The sequence below is a fragment of the Motacilla alba genome, chromosome 4, assembly GCF_015832195.1.
Source record: "Motacilla alba alba isolate MOTALB_02 chromosome 4, Motacilla_alba_V1.0_pri, whole genome shotgun sequence".
NCBI classification, from domain to species: domain Eukaryota; kingdom Metazoa; phylum Chordata; class Aves; order Passeriformes; family Motacillidae; genus Motacilla; species Motacilla alba.
The window spans coordinates 55724774-55742967 of NC_052019.1; the positions used below are offsets into that span (position 1 = coordinate 55724774).

At 44.8% G+C, this 18194-nt stretch overlaps 1 protein-coding gene across 4 annotated transcripts in view; it reads left to right on the plus strand.

Moving 5' to 3' along the window:
* Positions 1-18194, plus strand: part of ARHGAP24 (Rho GTPase activating protein 24) — a 181894-nt gene that overhangs the window by 104870 nt on the left and 58830 nt on the right. The window contains exon 1 of one of the 4 annotated variants that reach the window (XM_038136615.1): positions 6098-6396. The exons of 1 other annotated variant lie outside the window; for it this stretch is intronic. The gene's annotated coding sequence lies outside the window, so the exon portion shown is untranslated. 2 more of the 4 variants (XM_038136614.1, XM_038136616.1) reach the window with 2 other exon arrangements.

The following is an 18194-nucleotide window of genomic DNA, read 5'->3' on the forward strand; positions in this document are numbered from 1 at the left end:
ACAGGATGTGCTGTTTCTCAAAGGCTTAGAGTTTGGGAAGTTTTGTCTGCCATGTTAGAGCAAATAATGTGCTTTTCTGGCTCACATGGAGGGTTGTTTTCCATGGTGAAACCTCAAAACCATGTTCACCTTCAGAACCGCTGCTTATTTTTTGACTTCCTCTCTGGATTTGAAACAAAGATGTTGCTGTCACCAGCATTTCACTGTGATACAGAGGGAGACACAGGTCCCATGTGCTCTCCTTGATTGAAAGTTGACATGATTGTGTAATAAGTCTTGAATCCACATCTGAGCTTTCTGAATTCCATGTTTAATTAATAAATTTTTATTTACTCCTTCTTTTCATAAACCAAGGAAATAACAGCTGGTGTTTGCTTATGTCAAGTAGACAGATGCATCACACAAACACCATACTTTTCCAGCATCAAAACTGAAAGGGAGTTAATATCTGAAGGGCAATTTGTGGATGCATCTGTGTTTATGAACCTGTTCATTCCAAGTGTAACAACCAGATATAAGGGGAAGATAGAAAATATGTTGTCCTTATGGATGACAATTTCACAGTAATTTTTTCTCTGATGTTTTCTTCCAGACCTGCTATAATGTTTCTCCTATCTGCCATTCCCCTTAGGAATAGGTTCTTTGAAAAACAGCATATTCTGGCAATTTTTTCTTGTGACCTAGCTCTTGGAGAGGGTTTCTCTAAGCTGCAAGGCAGAACAGCAGCCAAAAATGTAATTGGGCAAGTTAAATAGTGTGCAGCTGAGAGCCCTTTGCATGGTACAGCTGACAGAAGCTTCCATGAGAAGATCTCAGCATGATATTCAGGGTTATTTGGGCATCCCAGAGGGCTGCACGAATATAACCAATTCAAAGCCCAAATACACAAACATATGGAGAAAGACTAATTTCTTACATATCAGCTGAACTGTATTTGGACTGCAGTGAAGTTGGAAGGAAATGGAGGAAAGCACTCTGGAAGATTTATGCTTGTGCTGGAATATGCAAAACCAGATGCTGCATCTGTATCACAGAAGAAATAATTTCTGTGATTGTAACATCCTCTTTGCTGTTATGGTTGTGTGTGTGACTGACTTTTCACCTGTCTATGAAATGTGTACAACAATTTTATCCAGTAGAGCAACTGAAAGGACAGTTCAGCTTCTTCTAGGGCTGTCTAGTAATGCCTATCACTGTAATGCTACCTTTAGTAATGTTGAGGGACAAGTTGACAGCTTTGCTTTCAGCAGAGATGATTTTATTGACAGCAAGAGACTTGCTGATAAAGTGAAGGGCAGATTGAAATCTGGACATCTTCACATATTCTAAGCACTTTTAACAAAGAACCCCAAGTGTTCTTGTCACACTGAATTCCCTAAGCAGTTGGGGACTTATGGGTACTTCAAAGATTCCCCTTGTAGGGTTCTGCAAGTACCTACACCGCATAGCTGTCTTCTTCCATATGTCCTTCTTTAATATATTTGTGCTCATATTATTAAACACATGTCATTAAACACAAGGGATATGCTCAACAGCTAAATTTACATTAGCATATGATCCTTAATTCACATTTCTGGGTGTTACTCCCATTTTGCACGGGGGTAGCCCAGCTGGCACCTATGAATACGTTCCTGCCATAAAGTACTAAAAATGAAGAGAAGTAGAGGCTCAAATCCCATTAAAGCACACACTGTGAAGGAAAGGATTTTGTTCTGAAGTCACATGAAGTATTAAAAATTATCCCAGCGTGCAAAGTTGCAGTCTCTCCAGGAATAAGGAAGAATCTTTTCAGTGGGATGTGAAGCGGATACTTTAAGTGGCAGATTCCAAACCTTAGAGGCAGAGCAGAAATCACTAAGCAGTTGGTCTAGTCAGTTAAGAAATTTAATTTATTGCTGGTCATGGTACTTGGGAAGAAAGTAAAATATCTGGCAAAACAGCTTCCCTCACCTCAGCCAGCTGGCATGAAAGGAAAACTTGTTGAACAGTCTGGATTCAGGGAGCTGCAATCAGGACCATGACATTTGCAGGCTGCAGAGTTGCTGTGTTTCCCATCTTGCTGTCCCTCCCCTTGTTCCCTGCCCACCTACACACACAGCTGCTCCCTGCCCCGGCAGTTCTGGTGTCCACCAGTGTCCAACAATTTGAGGAACGCAGCCCCACAGTGCTGTGGCCAGCGCTGCGCCAGCCACTGGAACACGTGCTGTTTACAAAATACTGCTCTAAATATTCCCTGGTGCCACGGAGAACAGAATTGTGAGGCAACAAAGGCAACAGAAGAAGATTTTTTGCCTTTTTTATGAACTGTAGGGAAGGTAGGAGGCTATTGCTAGCATAATTTTGACTGGGAGCAGTCACCAAGGCAGTGGTAACTTGCATTCAGACTTTGCTCCTCTGAGCCCTGGGGAAAGCAAGTGGACCCAGGGACTCTGCAGGCTTGTGGCACAACTTTTTCCTGTGTTTCTTCAGTGCACTCCTAAGCCCAGTTGATTCACTTAGTTACAGCAACAGAGGGGATTAAGGCTAAACCTGATTTGTAATAAGGAATCCTACAGCACAAAGCCTTGGAATTTTGTCTCAAACAGTTAAAAAACAACTGCTGTTTTCCAGGGCATTGTTCTTTCTCATGTGCTTTTGTCCAGAATATGCAGTAGTCTTACAGGTTGGCTTCCAACCAAACTGATCTTGTAGTGTCTCCCACCCTATATGGGACCACCATACTCTGATTTAGGTGGATGTTCAGAAGGAATTTTCTCAGGAGGACAGAGAGGTTTAACCTCAGCTATTCAAATGGAAAATGGTGCATACTTGCTGTGATGTGGTTCAGCTGTCTGCAGGGCCTTGGCAGTAGCAATCTCGTTGTGAGTTTCAGCAGTGAACTCTAAATCTTGGCAGCTGTGGTCCAGTATTTCCACTCGTCTTTCCATGCATGGTTTCAGCCAACATCTGACTCTTTGGACTGTTGAATACTTGCATCACTGGCTTGCTTTTAAACAGGAGAGGTGAATGAGTCACCAACAACATTGAAAAGTTCTCAACACTTTCTTCATCTCCATCTCACCAGCACTGCTGGGTCCTAGGCTTTGGGAACAACAATCCAGATTGGTGCAAACACAAACCCATTGCTGTAGGGGGAGGAAGAGTTGGTGTGTGAACTGTTTCAGGAGCTTGACCCCACAGATCAATGGGCCTTGACAATATCCATTTGAGGGTGTTGAGAGAGCTGGATGATTTCATTGTGAGTCTGCTCTCCCTAATCTTTGAGATCAGGGGACATCAGAGGAGGCTAGAAGAAGGCTAAACTCACCCAGATATACAAGAAGGGCTTAACAGAGGAGATTACAGGCCCATCAGTGATACTTCAGTTCCTGGGAAAGTTACCAAAGGAATCCTTCTAGGAGCTGTCACAAGATACATGAAGCAGGGGATTGGGAAAAGCCAGGATGGGTTCACCAAGGGTAAATCATGCTTGACAGAGCTGATCACCTTCTGTAGCAAAGGAACTGCTCGGTCCAAGTGCGGCGGGCGGCAAACACTGTTTACTTGGATTTCTGCTGGGGTTTCCATATGGTTTCCCACAGCCTCCTCCTGGACAAACAGACACATTATGGTCTAGACAAGTAGTCTGTGCAATGGGTGGGGAACTGGCTGGCAGGAAGCGCCCAGGAGGTGCCAGTAAACAGCTCCTCTTCAGTCTGGTGACCTGTCACACGTGGGGTCCAGCAGGGATCGATACTTGGCCCAAAACTGTTTAATATCCTCACAAGTGATCGGTGTGATGAGACCAAGAGCACCCTGGTGAGGTTTGCCAGTGATTCCAAACCGAGTGGGGAAGGAGACACTTTAGAAGGGAGACCCACCTTGTGGAAGGGGAAGACCTGGATAGGCTGGAAGAGTCAGCTGCCTGAACCTTATGAAGCTCGAAAAGGCCGAGTGTAAGGTCTTGCACCTTGGAAGAAACATTATCCAGGGGTGCAGCACAGGCTGTGTGTGATCTGCCTGGTGGGAAGCAGCTCTGCGGAAAGGGCCCAAGGGGTCCTAGTGGACAACAAGCTCAGTATGAGAAAACAGTGCTGCTGTGGCAGAGATCCAATGGGATGGTGGGATGTACGAACGAGGGCACCACCAGCAGAGATAAAGGATCATTATCCAGTTCTGCTCATTGCTTGTCAGGCCACACCTGGAGTACTGTGTTCATTCTTGGTCCCCACAATACTAAAATATGTAGACAAGCTGGAGGGCATCCAGAGAAGGGGCAGAAAGCTGATCAAAGGACTGGGAAAGCTGCCATATGAGGAAAGGCTGAGAGAGATGCATTTGTTCAGCAACGAGAAAAGAAGGCTTAAGGGAGGCCTTATATCACCATGTTCCAGTATTTAAAGGGTGTCTATAAAGATGGAGACTTCTTTTTACAAGGAGTTGCATGGAAAAGGTGAGGGGTAATGGTCACATGTTATTCCTGGGAAGATTCCAATTTCTGTGATCATTCCATGAACTCACTGGAGAAGAAGCAGCTCCAGAAAGCAGGCTGCTCAGACCTGGGGGACGGGTGATGTCTGTAACTCTCTCATTACCCTTCCAACTGGGTAGAATTGTGAATTATTCAGAAAAACAGTGTTGAGTGTGATACTTACTCAACATGACTGCAAGAGGCTGTGACCTAGGGCTGTGTTCATATTAACAGCAGTGTTCCCATGGATTTTGGTAGGGAAGGAGCTGCTTTGTAACACTGGAATATGATGTATTAGGATGGGAATATTTCTCTCCTATGGTGACTTCACTGGGTGCAGCTGGTCCTCAAATGTGTTTTGAAGTAGTTTCTCATTAGGATCAACTCATGGGAAGTAACAGATGGTGAAGTGAGACTAAATTAGTGAGAACGTTGTGCTCGGTTAATGCTCTTTCTCTCTATAAATAATAGCTGGCAAGTGGAGCAGGAATGAAGACATAACACTGTTATGTTTGTGGCTACCTCTGCTGCTACATAGATGTTATATGATGCTTTCCAGCATGTTTGGTCAGCACTAGAAAAGAGTAGAAAGAATTTGCCGGCCCTTTCATGAGGGTGAAAATACTGCAATTCTGCTGCAGAACAAATAAAATCCAAGGAATGCTCAAAGACTTATGAAGGGAAGCAAGTGTGGGAGACAATTTTACATTAACAGACAACTTCTTCATACAAAAGTGAAACAAAACCCAGCGTCTCTCCTCTTACTGGGAAGTAAGTTTCCAACTTTTCATTGTTTACTTCTATCCTAAAATCTTCCTTTGAAATATGTCTCTTTTAATAAGACTTAACTTGCTGTGGTTCAGACATCCTGGCTTGTTTTCAGGCACACTTCACAGCTAGAGCAACTACCAGGACAATCACTGTGGCTTTACCAGCCTTTTAGAATGCCACAAGCGGCTGCTGCCAGCCATCACCTGCCCCTTCCCATTTCTTTGTGTGACACAGTGTGAATATGTGTGAGGCTGGTATCCACAGACTGGAAGTTTTACATTCAAATCTGCATCTGCCATCCTGGCTCAGATACTGGCAGCAGCTCTGGCATCTTTGTCTTGAATGACATCTTCTGCAACTTTGGTCTTCAGTGATTTTTTTCAGGACACAGCAATGAAAGGCTCTGCAAAAAATAATTCCTCCTGAGGCTTTTTTTCCTCTGGACTTGTCAGCCTGTGCCATAAACTTAGCTTATGGGCCATTTTGTAGACTTTTTTTCAGCCCTTACTCAGTGCCCCTCAGGACATATGCTTCTGTTAGCGATCTTCTTGAGGTGTTGTCCAGGATAAAATCCTTCTGTTTCCTATGCTAGTCCTAACTCCTCAGTGGAAGCAGGTGCTCATACTGTTACAAACAAACAACACAAACCCTAACAGTGTGAAACTTTGATTTGCAGGAGGACATACAGATCTCTGAACGGCTCAGAGACTAAGGAGATATACTTCCTCCAGGGATCTTTTATCATAAAAGCAGCTTAAGTGACTCACTCTTTCCCGAGGATATTCTTAAAACAACCCCACTCAGTTGGTCTTTTAGTGGTCAGAAAGAAGATTTATTTTGTGCTGTCTTTCAGAAAAAAAAAGAAAAAGAAAAAAAGATGTTTTGAAAAAAGTCAATGGCCATATTTCCAAGAGGATTTGGGCTGTATTAGAGGTCTGTAAGGCTCACTAATGCATGGGCTGACTGGCACTATCTTCACTCAAGCAAGTGCTCCAGTGAAAAATTCAGTGCTATTTTTAGTTCCCTTACAACAAACTGCTTGATTGTAAGGCCTGGGGAACCGTGACACCGTGATCGTGAGGGGTCTGCTGGAAAAGGCAGAAGGACGAGGCACGGCAGCGTGCTGGCTACGCCGGGGACTCCGGCTGATGCACAGAGGAACACGCCAGGAGCAGGTATTTTAAATCATCTCCTAAGCCTTGCTCTGCCCACGAAATGAAGCTGCTGGCCAGAGTCAGGGCATGAAAGCGTTAGCTGGCTGGCTCTATCTGCTCCTGCCCTTAAAGATTTCATTCCATAAATTCCTGTCCTGACCGTCAGCTTTTAAGTCGTCTCCTCTCGTTTCCTAGCCTTTTCTGGGATTTTGCAGGATCTTTAGGCAAGTTAGCAAATGGCAGTAGCGGGAGAGAGATAAGTTTCCCGAGCGGAAGGCGTCGTGCTCTGGTGGAAGCCCCGCCGTGGCAGTGCCTGGGTGAGTAGCCGGGATCAAGTCGGAGCTGCAGCAGGCGGAGGACGCGGCCGGCCGGGGGTCGGTCCGAGCGGCCGGCGGGGCTGGAGCGATGCCCGGGCCGCGTCCGAGTGCCAGCGGCCCCCGGCCCCAGCGCCGCTGACCCCCAGCCCGCCGGACCCCGCCTCGGCCGCGGCGCTCCCCGCAGGTCGGTCCCGGGCGCGGGCAGCCAGTCCCGGGGGGTTCGGGGGCAGCTCCTGGGCGCGGTGGTCGCCATTCCTGGGCGGTGGAGTCACGGGCGGGACGGGCGCCAGGGGCGGGCAGGGCGCGCCCGGCCGCGGCTGCCCGGGCTCGGCCGCCGGCGGGCGCCGGTGCCAGGTGAGCGCCGGGAGGCTCCGCGGCGCTCCTGCCCCGCAGGGACGGCAGCACTGCCGGCGGGATGGGCCGCCCGCTCCCGGCTGCATCCCGCCCGCCTCCTGCTCGCTTCCAAGAGCTGGTGCGGTGTCACAGCCTCTGCCAGCGTGTTAAGAACGAGGATCCCGGCCTGCTGGGAACGCGGGGCTGGAGCGGCGGCGGGGCTCGGCAGGGAAAGTTGTGCGTGTGTGAAGTGCCGTGGGGAGTGGGGCAGTGCTGTGCTGTCTCGCTTTGCACCCTTTTGTTTCAACTCGGCTGTGCAGCGCTTGTGAATTCCTTGCCTCAGAGTCAGACCCGGGCTTTGGAGTGAACGTTGATGCAGTTTAGCTGCATTGCTTTGTTTTAAAATAACTACGTGTGTTTCACCCATAATGATACCATTATCTTAAAATAGCTCGATGTGCTGCCTCCCTTGAGTTACTTGGTAGAAAAAACAAGGAAGGGGAACTGCTGAATTCCCATGAACTTTGTGTTCATAGATCCTGCTAGGCTTTCAGCATGCTGAGCTGCTGTCGCAGCCTTCTCTGTGCACTAGAAATGTGTATTACCAAACTACTCTCTGCTGCTGTGGTCACATTCTCTGCCCTACCTGTGCTTAAGGTACATTTGAAAATACAGGTGAAGTGGCACTTCCATAATGGTGGTTTTAGTGTACTCCTGTTAGATCTGTGCATCTGTATATTAAAAGTGGAGATTGTGCAAGCAGAGTAGCTGTAGCGTATGTTGGCTTACTTGTGCATTAAATTAGTTCATATATTTTGCTAATAATCAGTCATGCTCATGTGAGATCAAATAGTTAATGTTTTGGTGCTTGTCTAAAAAAAAAATTCAAATACCCTGTTTTGTTCTCACTGGTTCTGGCCAATCCATACTTTCATCCTCCAGAAATAGTCTTCCTCACTAGTTGCCAGTTTCAGCACTAGTTACTAAAACAAAGGCAAGTAGAATGAAAAGTCAATTGCTCCATGGCCTGAATTCAGTAAACTGAGTCTGCATGGTTTAGAACTTGTTATACTTTCAGAGTAATTAAGATGAATTGTGTGGGTTTTCTTCTGGCAAAAAGTAGAGGTGGATGAGATTTTATTAAAACTTCAGTGACAAATGTTTTAGTGTTAGGGCACTTCTCTGGGACATGCTGTACATGTCAGTGTAGATGAAAGCTCTGTGTTTGCTTATGGTGATCAAATGTACAAATTCTACCAAACTGCTGGAAAGGCTGGCTGGATATTTCTTGATCAGCGTTGTGTCTTCCTTATTTACTCGTCCTGTTATCCGAGTGTTTCAAGGGCAGGTACCACACAACCCACTTCTAGAAATACTCACTGGCATGTTGCAGTGTTTGTGTTTGCACAGAGGATACTTGTGCACAGTACAACCCTGACAGCTTCTAGGTGAGCAGTGCAGTTTGTGTCTGGCACGTGCTGGAATCAGCCTGGCACAGGGAACGCTCTGTGTGACTAACTGCATTGTCTAATTTTGATACTCTGGTACCTCTGTATTGGAAAGACACGTGGCCCTCAAAAGACAAACTCCATTACCTCAGGAATACCACAGTCCTTCTCAGCTACCTACAGATGCTGTCCACTACCCTGCTTGAGGACAGCTCAAAGTAGCAGCAGTTCAGTTGGTGTTTGGTGGTGCAAATATGAGAGGTAAGGGAAAGGGAGTTGCAATGCTTTTGAGAACTGTTAAGAAGTGAGTATGTGTTCACAGAATATTTGGATGTAGAACTCCTCTTTTCCCTCACACTCTTAAGCCTTTTAGTTAGGTGAGTGGGTGAGATGCTGTGCTGTTGGTCGCACATCATGCCCTGAGCGCAGGAGAAGGTGGCCCTGCAGAGTGTGTTCTAACACCCTGATTCTGGAGCTGCTCATGGATAGAGCTCCCTTCCTGTGCTCTGCAGGATGACCTGCTGCTGCCTCTGGGCTTTTCCCTCCTAAATGGGGTTACACTTGTACTTCAGTGTCTGTGCAGGTTCTGAGACAGGTCAGAAATCTCATTTGAAGGAGGTGAAGTATCTTTCTGGCTTTATTGTACCAGTTGAGAAGTGATGGATTGCACATACGCTCTGCACCTGATATCTCTTGCAGGCCATAAATCCAAGTGATGCAGCTCAAAAGCAAACTGTAAAGTCCAGACTGACACTGTCATTTAAATGTCCATTTAGAGAAATACTGGTTTCTGAGCTAAAGATGAGCAGGTGTCAGATTCTTTCTCGTGTCCTCTGAATGCAGTGCAGTAAGTCACAATTATGTCATCTGTTTTAAAACAGCTTTCTGGTTTTTTGTTTTTTTTTTTTTTATTATTTTTCCCCCCCGATCTTTGTTAGCTAATTCAAGTAGAAGTGGCTTATACATTAAATACAATTTTCTAATGAATCCAGCTCATCCTTCTTAAGTCAAGTCTGATACAAAAGCAAACTCATTTTAATCATTAAATGAAGTCATTGACTTTTTTGTCTGTGAATGTCAGATGGTAGCAGATTACTGAAGTACTTAACCTAAACATTATCCATAGACTGCAGCTCCCTCTTCTTCCAAGATACAGTTATGAAATGTGCTAATACCATGCATGTAAAAAGCTGGAAGTTCTCAGCATTCATTCCTGCTGGCAGAGGAGCAATCAGAACCTTCTCTTGGCAACAGATTTTGTGAATAATGCAGGGGTTTTACTTAGTTATGAAAGGAAGTGTCAGACTTTTAAAATGACCAGGATCACATTGGGGTCATTTAGGTTGCCACAAGAACTGCTCTGTCTATGATGCCTCTGAAACCTTCCCCTTTTCCAGGTATGCAGCTGGATCTGGGACCAGTGCACTTTTCAGCCTATCTGACAGCAGGGTAAAGAGGGAGCCTTATACACAAAACTAAAAAAGTCCTGTTTCTGTGGATGAGAAAGGTGTCAGAGAATACCTGAACTGACATTTTACACTTGGACATAAATAAAAATGGGACAGCTAGTAGCAGCTGTTTGTGAATGTTTGTGAAGAATAAGCATCATGTGTTTAGAGATGGCATGGGCTAGAAGAGAATAGAAATAGAAGAGAATTTTTCCTTTGGGAGGGACCTGTAAACGCTCATTCAGTCCAACTGCCTGACACTTCACTTGAGCAAAAGTTAAAGCATGTTATTAAGGGCATTGTCCAAATGCATCAGTCTTGGGGCAACAACCACGTGTCTGGGAAGTCAATTCTAGTGTTGAACCATCCTCTCAGAAAATAAATGCTTCCTAATGTCCAGTCTGAATGTCCCCTAATGCAGCTTTGAACCATTCGCATGCAGGAAAATACACATAATACTCAGCTGTCTATGTGCTGAGTGTTTCCTGAAAATGTGCGGAAGAGCTAACAACATCCAGCAGTTGTTTCTGCTTCCTTGTTTGGAGTCTGCTTCAGGCTTCATTTGGTTTCCTTTCTTCTCCCCCTGGGATATCTCCATTGCAAATGTGTTGGATTTGTAATGAGGAAGCACTAGGTTTCCAATACTAAGTGAACAAACCTCTAAAATGTTTCCTCTAACAGTAAGAATTCACCATGCTTGTCTGTGGATTTTAAACTTCAGCCAGTTAGGGAGCCAATTAATGGTGCTGTGTTACCGGAGGAAAGAGGTAGTGTATTTTGGCACCATTTGTTCATGTCCCCCCATGGTCTGCCATTGGGGTCTTTGTTTCAGTATAAAAGGGGGTTAGTGGCTTTGGACATCTCTGTTTCTGTGTGCTACTAACATGAAAACTAATAAAATGATAGGTTGAAGGTGTGAAATATAGGCCCAGAGCGACTTAAAATATGGGAGAGATGGCAGTACAATTGGAGCTTGCAATAAATGGTCAAAGATAAAGTGGAAAAATCTATCCTTACTAAAAGTGGTGTGTGCAATATATTTATTTAGGCACTCAAAATGAGGAGAGTTGTGGCTGCTTCAAATCAGAAATATGTTCTAAGGAAATACTTTCTTCATTTAAATTTAATTTGAGGAGGTTTGAAAGTAGAATTCATTCGTATGGAATTGGATTATGCCCTGGTTCTTATATTTCCCTCTTCCACATCATCTTGTCTTTCTCAGTTCCATAAATAGCTTTTTCATTTTGGTTGCCACTGGCAAAAGCCTGTAAGTAGGATTTTTGGATGCATATGAGTGAATCAGAAATACTGTGGTTGGAAGTTTTGCAGGCATTAGAAGAAGGCGCCAGAGTGATGGAAGGTCACTTGGTCAGATTTAAGCAAACTGTAAGTTTTGGGATTTTTTTTTCAGAAACAGGATGATAATGGTGAGGAGACAGTGCCAGCAAGCAACCTCAGTGCTGAATCACAGTATCATCTGCCTTTCCGCTGCCTATGGAAGCTGCATCTCACATGCTCTTCCTTCAGAAATCAGGGTGCACACCGTACCCAGATCACACTGTGATCACCAGTATTGGCAGGAGTGAATCTTGGGCCACAACCAGTGCATTTCAGCACTGACATCCTGAGGGGAACAAATGAACGTGGACTTATCTTTGTCTTTTTCTGCCTCCAAAAGATGGGAGATAGACTTGGAAAGGCAGATCTCGTTTTGCCTTTCCCCTGGGGTACCCTGGTACATGGCAGAGCCATGTCTTTGTGGCTGGGAGAGGTGAGCGGGAGGATGCTGCCTAAGAGCAGAAGAAGCTGATGGAAGCAGTGGAGCAATAGAAAGAAGATGCTGAAAGAAGATGCTTCCTTCACCAAAGAAGTTCTTACCTTAAGCAGTCCTTGTCTGATCGTAAAAGGATGTGAGGCCACTGGTGGGATCTGTCCGCTTTATAAAGGGCTTTGAATGCCCTGAATAGTGGGATGTTTATCAGGCAAAACAGGAAAGGTAGCTGTGAATGTGCATCAGCCTTACCTCCTGTAGTCCTTCCCAGCGTTACAAAACCTGACCTAACACCCTGAGGTTCACACGTGGAATAGAGAGGACTCTTAGGGACAAGGAACAAATGTGGTGGGGGTTTGGGGCAGAGAACATGACAAATTGCATACACTTTTGGTAACCTTAAGGGCAACTAAGTGAACTGTCAAAAGCATTTTGTGGGCCAGCTTTCCAGCAGGAGTACAGCTGTGCAGTGCCCAGGCTCTCCTGGGAGAGTCATCCTCACCTGCCAGCCCTCCCTCTCTCAAGGTGGTCAAGTCGTGGTCCCGACTGCATTTGAATCCTTCAGCTTAGCAGAAAGATACCGAGGCAGCAGTGGGTACTTGTGAAATGGTGCAGTCACTGCTGTGTAATTATTACATCAAGGCCTCTGAGGTATGTGCCCTGATCCGTGACTTGACTTGTGATGCTGGCTGGTCCGGCTGGCAGCTGGCACATTGTTAAGTCGGGACATGGGATCTTGCTTTAGTGTGAAATCCCTTGGGGGCAAAATCTACAGCTAACCCAGCAGATTGCCATGGTAGAAGCAGCAGCCTGTCCCCTGCCCTTACATACACCCCCTGGCCCAGTCTGCCCGTTGTTTGTTCTCCTGCAGCTCAGGGATCCTGTCCTTAACCCTGTAAGAGCCCAGGCACTGGCAGCTTTCAGCTTCTGTACTGAAAGGAGCTGATTTCTGCTTTTAACACCCAAACTGAAAGGAGGCCTTTACTTAAAGATTGCAATAAGTAGTAGTGAGAGCCATTTCTGCTTGTGTGGGCCCTCACTCTGTCTTTTTAAAGCAAATAATAAACCAGCTTTTATAGTTAGTGGTTTCTAACACTTACCACTGATTGCAGATCACCTTATTTATCTGTTTAGATTCCTTCCAGTTCACCAAGTAGCATGTGGAATTATGTTTCTGATGAGTGTCCTGTAAAATCTCAGTTAAGGTATGGTGGGGACAGCATGTTATAGTTATTTAAATTACAACTTTTTTTTCTTTAAGCAGCGGGCTACTTATTTGACATACTTCACTTCAGGTATGACCTTTGTGTCTCTGCTGATACATCTTCTGAGTTTATGATGCATTTCACATTCCTATAAAGCCTTTCACTGGGTGTCCTTAGAGTCTTTACAAGATATAATTAAGTTAAATACTGTGTCTCCCCTGTGAGGTCAGGAAATACCCTTAATTGCTTTTTGCAGAAAGAGGAAAATATGGTAGTGAAATTTTAAAGGAGTTCACCAGTGCTGGGTGAAAAGCTACTGAAGAGGCAGCAATGGTGGCTGTGATTCCTGAACTCTCTTTGGTGGGCACCATTTCTCTTTCTTACATAAGCATGCATAGGAACGATGTAACCCAGCAGAGTGAGGCAAGATGTAGGTCAGGTTTCTTTTGTCAGTACATCTTCTGCTTTTTGACCTGAAAGTTGCTGAAGGCAACAAAAGCCTATGGATGAGGGAGCCTTTTCAGAACTGGTTAAAAAAGCAACAAGCAACCCCTGAAAGCCTCAATCCCCTCTAAAGAGCTATTTTTAGGATGCTAAATCAAGGAAGAGTTCCCTGGGGGGTCTGTACACAAAGTTGCTGTCTGGCTGCCTTTGGATAGCTTAAAGTTTTAATGCTCTTGTCAGGCTGTCACCTTTTGTGCCTGGTGAAAACAGAGAACAGACTGAACAGGCTGTCGGGGGCAGACCCTTCTTCAAGGCTGCTGGTGCCAGGCTCAGTCACTGGAGGTTTTGGGAAGAGGGAATGTACAGTGTTAAGATGGCTTTCAGTCCCATTTTGGTCAAAAGATGTTGTTCACTCTGTCCTGAGTTAAAGGGGAAACAGATTTCCACTGTGTTGTTGTTGACTACTTTATCAGAAAAATGGCAGCAGAACCTTGAGCAGAAATTACCATATATACTGATAACAAAATAAATATGATGCCTAGCTTTAAGGACCACCAAGGAAGGAAGCTTAACAGGACATCATTGTCCTTTCACAGCTGTGTGAAAAAGCTCTGTCTGTCCCTTCAGCCATGCTCCACACCACCTGGAAGTTCTTTTCTACCCTTGAGTACCTGGTGGTTTATTTTTCCTGAAAGTAGAATGGCTCTAATGACAAGGTTGGAAGAACTTTGAGGCTTTATTCTGCATTTGAACATCCTGAATGCAGAGGCAAGAGGGGACAGCACAAGCTGCTCTGTTGTTGAGAGGAAAGGGAATAAGGCGCTGGAACCAATGTCAGAGTGGCAGTGCAGAAGTGCCAGGGGAAGACAGTCCTTGTTTCTGGTGCTCTGAAAAACTCCACTGGGAGCTGAAGAACTACTGGCTTTGTATAAAGAAGGCTCTTGACTGTGAAAGTTGCAAAGAAGCCAGGAGCAGCTGGGACAAGAAAGGCAAAACCTTCATTTCCTTGAAGCTCTTGGCACTTTCTTTTACCCAGCACATGTTAAATAGATATTATAGTAAATGCAGTCATGCAACAAGAAATTGGACCAGCTGATTTAGGTGAAACTGTGAGGAATTAACTCTATATTATTATTGCTTTGACATTTGCAGCTCACATATTTTTTTCCTGGAAAATAAATCACCTATTTTCTACAGGGACACTAGAAAGAAGGCTTGGACACAATTTGTTTTTATTTCAGCTCAACAGATCAGGAATAAAAGCATGTTGTTGTCATGAGAGCAGAGCTGCTTTGCCCCAAGAAAGCCTCCTTAAAGCAGGGAAGGCTGGAGACACTAGAGATTCCTGTGGCCTTGAACTGTGCTGGCACAGGATAGTTGTTGAAACAGCAGTTATCGCTTAGAATTGTTTGGAATTCTTGCCTAGAGACTTGAACAGAATTACCAATTGATAATTCTGGCTGATAGTGAAGAATTGTGATAGGTCAGGGGGTGACTTAAAACAATCTAAAACAAGAGCAGATGCTGGTGGCACTCATTTAAACCCACAGGGACAAAATGAAGAGGGGCAGGCCAACTGTCTGCTGTGTAAATACTGGGAAGCACTTTATTAGCAAACAAACCATCCCAGTCAGCCAGCTGAACTGAAGGAGGCTGGAGTGGGGAGTGTGTCACCTATGGCATGGGAGGAGACTGCACGGTGAAGCTTTCATCCCATTGTTTCACAGGCCGTAGGTTTGGTAGGTGTCGTTCTGTATAAGAAATTGGTGTGGTGATGCTGCATTAAGGACACTCTGCCTTATCTCCTGTGGTTATTGCTGTTAAATTTGGAATGTGAGAGTGATTTGGTTGTTGAAATGAAACTTACACAGCGGAAGTGACTTAGTGTTGCTGTAGCACTGTGCACAGCACCATAGCTGTCTGATGATGCAGCAACCCCAAAAGAGCCCTGCTGCAACCCGGCGTTGGGAGCTATGGCCTCACACCTGGCCATGCCTCTGCTGGGTGTCAGGCCATCAGGAAATCAGTGTTAAATGCCTTAGTGCTTGTCGGCCAATTCCAGGTATATTTTGAAAGTACCAGAAAGTTTGAAATTTCATTTATTGTGACAGCAAGAAATTGATAATACAGGCAGGGTATGGAAAATATCAGAGTTTTTTGGGGTGTGAAAGTCCCGCAAACTCTCCTGCTGCTTATCCCTTTTTTCTGTAGTCTGCCTGTGTTGTGTTTGCTGCATTGCAGATGGAACCAAAGTTTCTTTTGCATCTTATTATGAACTAGTGAAAGTGTGTTCACTTACACACCCAGGAACCAGGGTCAGGACAGAGTGGACCTGACCTTTATTTCTGATGGCCTGTCTTCAGAGTTCATGGTAGTATTCCCAGTGGTGGAGTACCTGTATAAGGATAAGAATAATTCCCTTTTTTTCCTTTTTGTGCGACTAATATGGCTAAAGCCATCATTAAACAGCCAAAGACAGTCTGGATCAGGAAAGGCTTCTTGGCCGTAAGCAGGCAAGATGTAGGACTGCATATCTGATTAATTATTGGATCTGGAAGAGGAAATGCTGAGATGTCACTGTTTAAAATTTTCTGTAGTGCTTTGTTAGCTTCCAGTTTGGGGAGAATGTACAGGCTTGAGGATAAAAATGTAGCTTTAGTCTAGAAAATGTAATTTACTGAATAACACCCTATTGGTGGTAGGTACCTGAGCATTTTCAGCACTGAGATCCAAGCACTGCAAAACCAAGATGACAGGCATGTTCTTTTTCTGTAATCTGTAGGATTGACCTCAGTGTTATGACAACAAAACCACTGCCATGCTGTCTATCCTTTCTGTTACATGCCCCTGTGGGTTTTCTACCTATTTCATCTACTTCTGCACCTACCAACTCGTTGAAGTATTGGATCAGTATTTTGACTAATTTTGAGTGCATTGTATATATTCAGAGCACTCAAAATAGTCTCCTAGCGCAGCTGAAACCACACTGTGATGTGAATTGCATGACTAAAGTGAAACAATCCCCTTAGATTCATTGCTTGACACTTAATATCCAGAGAAGATGGTGGTTGTGTACTCATATACCATAAAAGAAGTGAGTATATCTAAACCTGTATAACACTGTGGAGTTAAGTAGTTTGCCATCCCCTCTTGCAGGCCACTTTTACATCAGACAGATGAAAGCTGCCGTTTGTAGAGTGGGATTTAAGAAAGCCTCAGACAGCAGCCCCAAAGGAAAGGCTGCTCTCCCGTGGCTGGCAGCCAGCTGCCTGGGAGGCAGCCCCATCGCACTCCCCCTGCCCATTTCCAGGGCACGGGGCTGTGTGAGGCAGCTTCACGCTGCTGCAGGCAGCGGAGGCATTAACAAGAAATGGCTCTTCCGCGTAGAAACCGCTGTGGCAGCGTAATCTTTGTCCGGGGCTGTTTAGGCAGCAGTCTGAGCTGCCCTAATGGGAATAAAACATACATTGGACCAGTGCTGGGGAGCTGCACAGATATGGTCTGTTGGTAGTTGAAGGTGGGGCTGAGCTGGGACAAACCAGTGCATCCTTGCTATCCTGGAAAACTGGAAAAGAGGTTGGGACTGGAAAGGAGCAGCAGCAGTAAGGAGTAGAGGTACTCTGTGTGCTCTTTGGTTTTGTAGTGCACATGTAAAAGCAGCAGCAGCGTTTAAAAGGACATTGTGTTCGTGGTGAGGTGGAAAAGTCCCTTTTTCAAAAATTCATACTGCAAATTCTCCCAGCATAAATATCACCAGATGAACTTTGTCGTATTTTGCTTTGTTTGTTGTATTCATTTTGAATGGGTTTGCAGCATATGCTGGAATGTCTTTCCAAAAGCTTGGATCTGCTGAAACTTACCTGTATTGTGGAGATTTCAACTTTGGTCAGTTCCTTGGAGTGAGCATGTGGGACCTGTGGCTGTAATGCACTTCCAGCTTAGGGGCAGGGCAGCGCTCCCTGATGAGAAATTTCCACTGTGTCTGCTCTGGAAGAGCCTGTGCATATGTCATCATGTGCTATGAATTAATTCCCAGTGCTCCTGACAGAAGAGAAGCCTGATTCTGGAATCTCAATTTTTTAGATACCAGAAATAGAAATTATTTTTCTTTCTTGGAAAGAATTGTTTCAGTAAGTCCTACAACAAGGCGGGCTTATTTATGGGTATGTTTTGGGGTTTTTTCCCCATCAAAAATGAATCACAAGGTTAAGGAAAAAGCCTCTCAGCTTCCCCAAAATAAGATCAGAATTAGAACAAGTCAAGAATGTGTTACATTTGTTCTACAGCCATGCTCTAGCTGTTAGAAATCACAGGGGCATAGAATGGTGGTAGTTTGAAAAGTTGTCAGCAAACAAGAAAATTAATGTAACTCTCATACTTCAAACAAAATACCAGCTTCTTTTGTGAGAGACTTCACAAACATCACTGCTTTTTTTAACATAAGCCTGCTAGCAGACAGATTTTAATGCAGCAGAAGCAGATATGCTCAGATTTAGAAATTGATGAAGTGAAAAATAATTAGAGGGTAAACTGTTTTTTTTTGGAGGCAGAAAATAACATACTGAAGTATGATAGTGTTCCAGGGTATTCTGATACACACAGCTCTGAGGAAAAAGCTGGTAATGTAACACAAGAAAGAAAATGGGGTTTATTGTGGTTGTCGCTCAGAGACAATTTTCAGATGACCTGTAGGTTTATTTGTGGCACCTTCTCTTTGCAGTGCTATAGTTCAGTTGTTAACCTTTTTATCTGAATAGAGTGGTTGGTGAGATGGGAGCTGTTAGAGAGGAAGCATGGGAGAATGACCTGGAAGGAATGGCTGCCTCTGTATCAGCTCTGTACCTGGCTACACC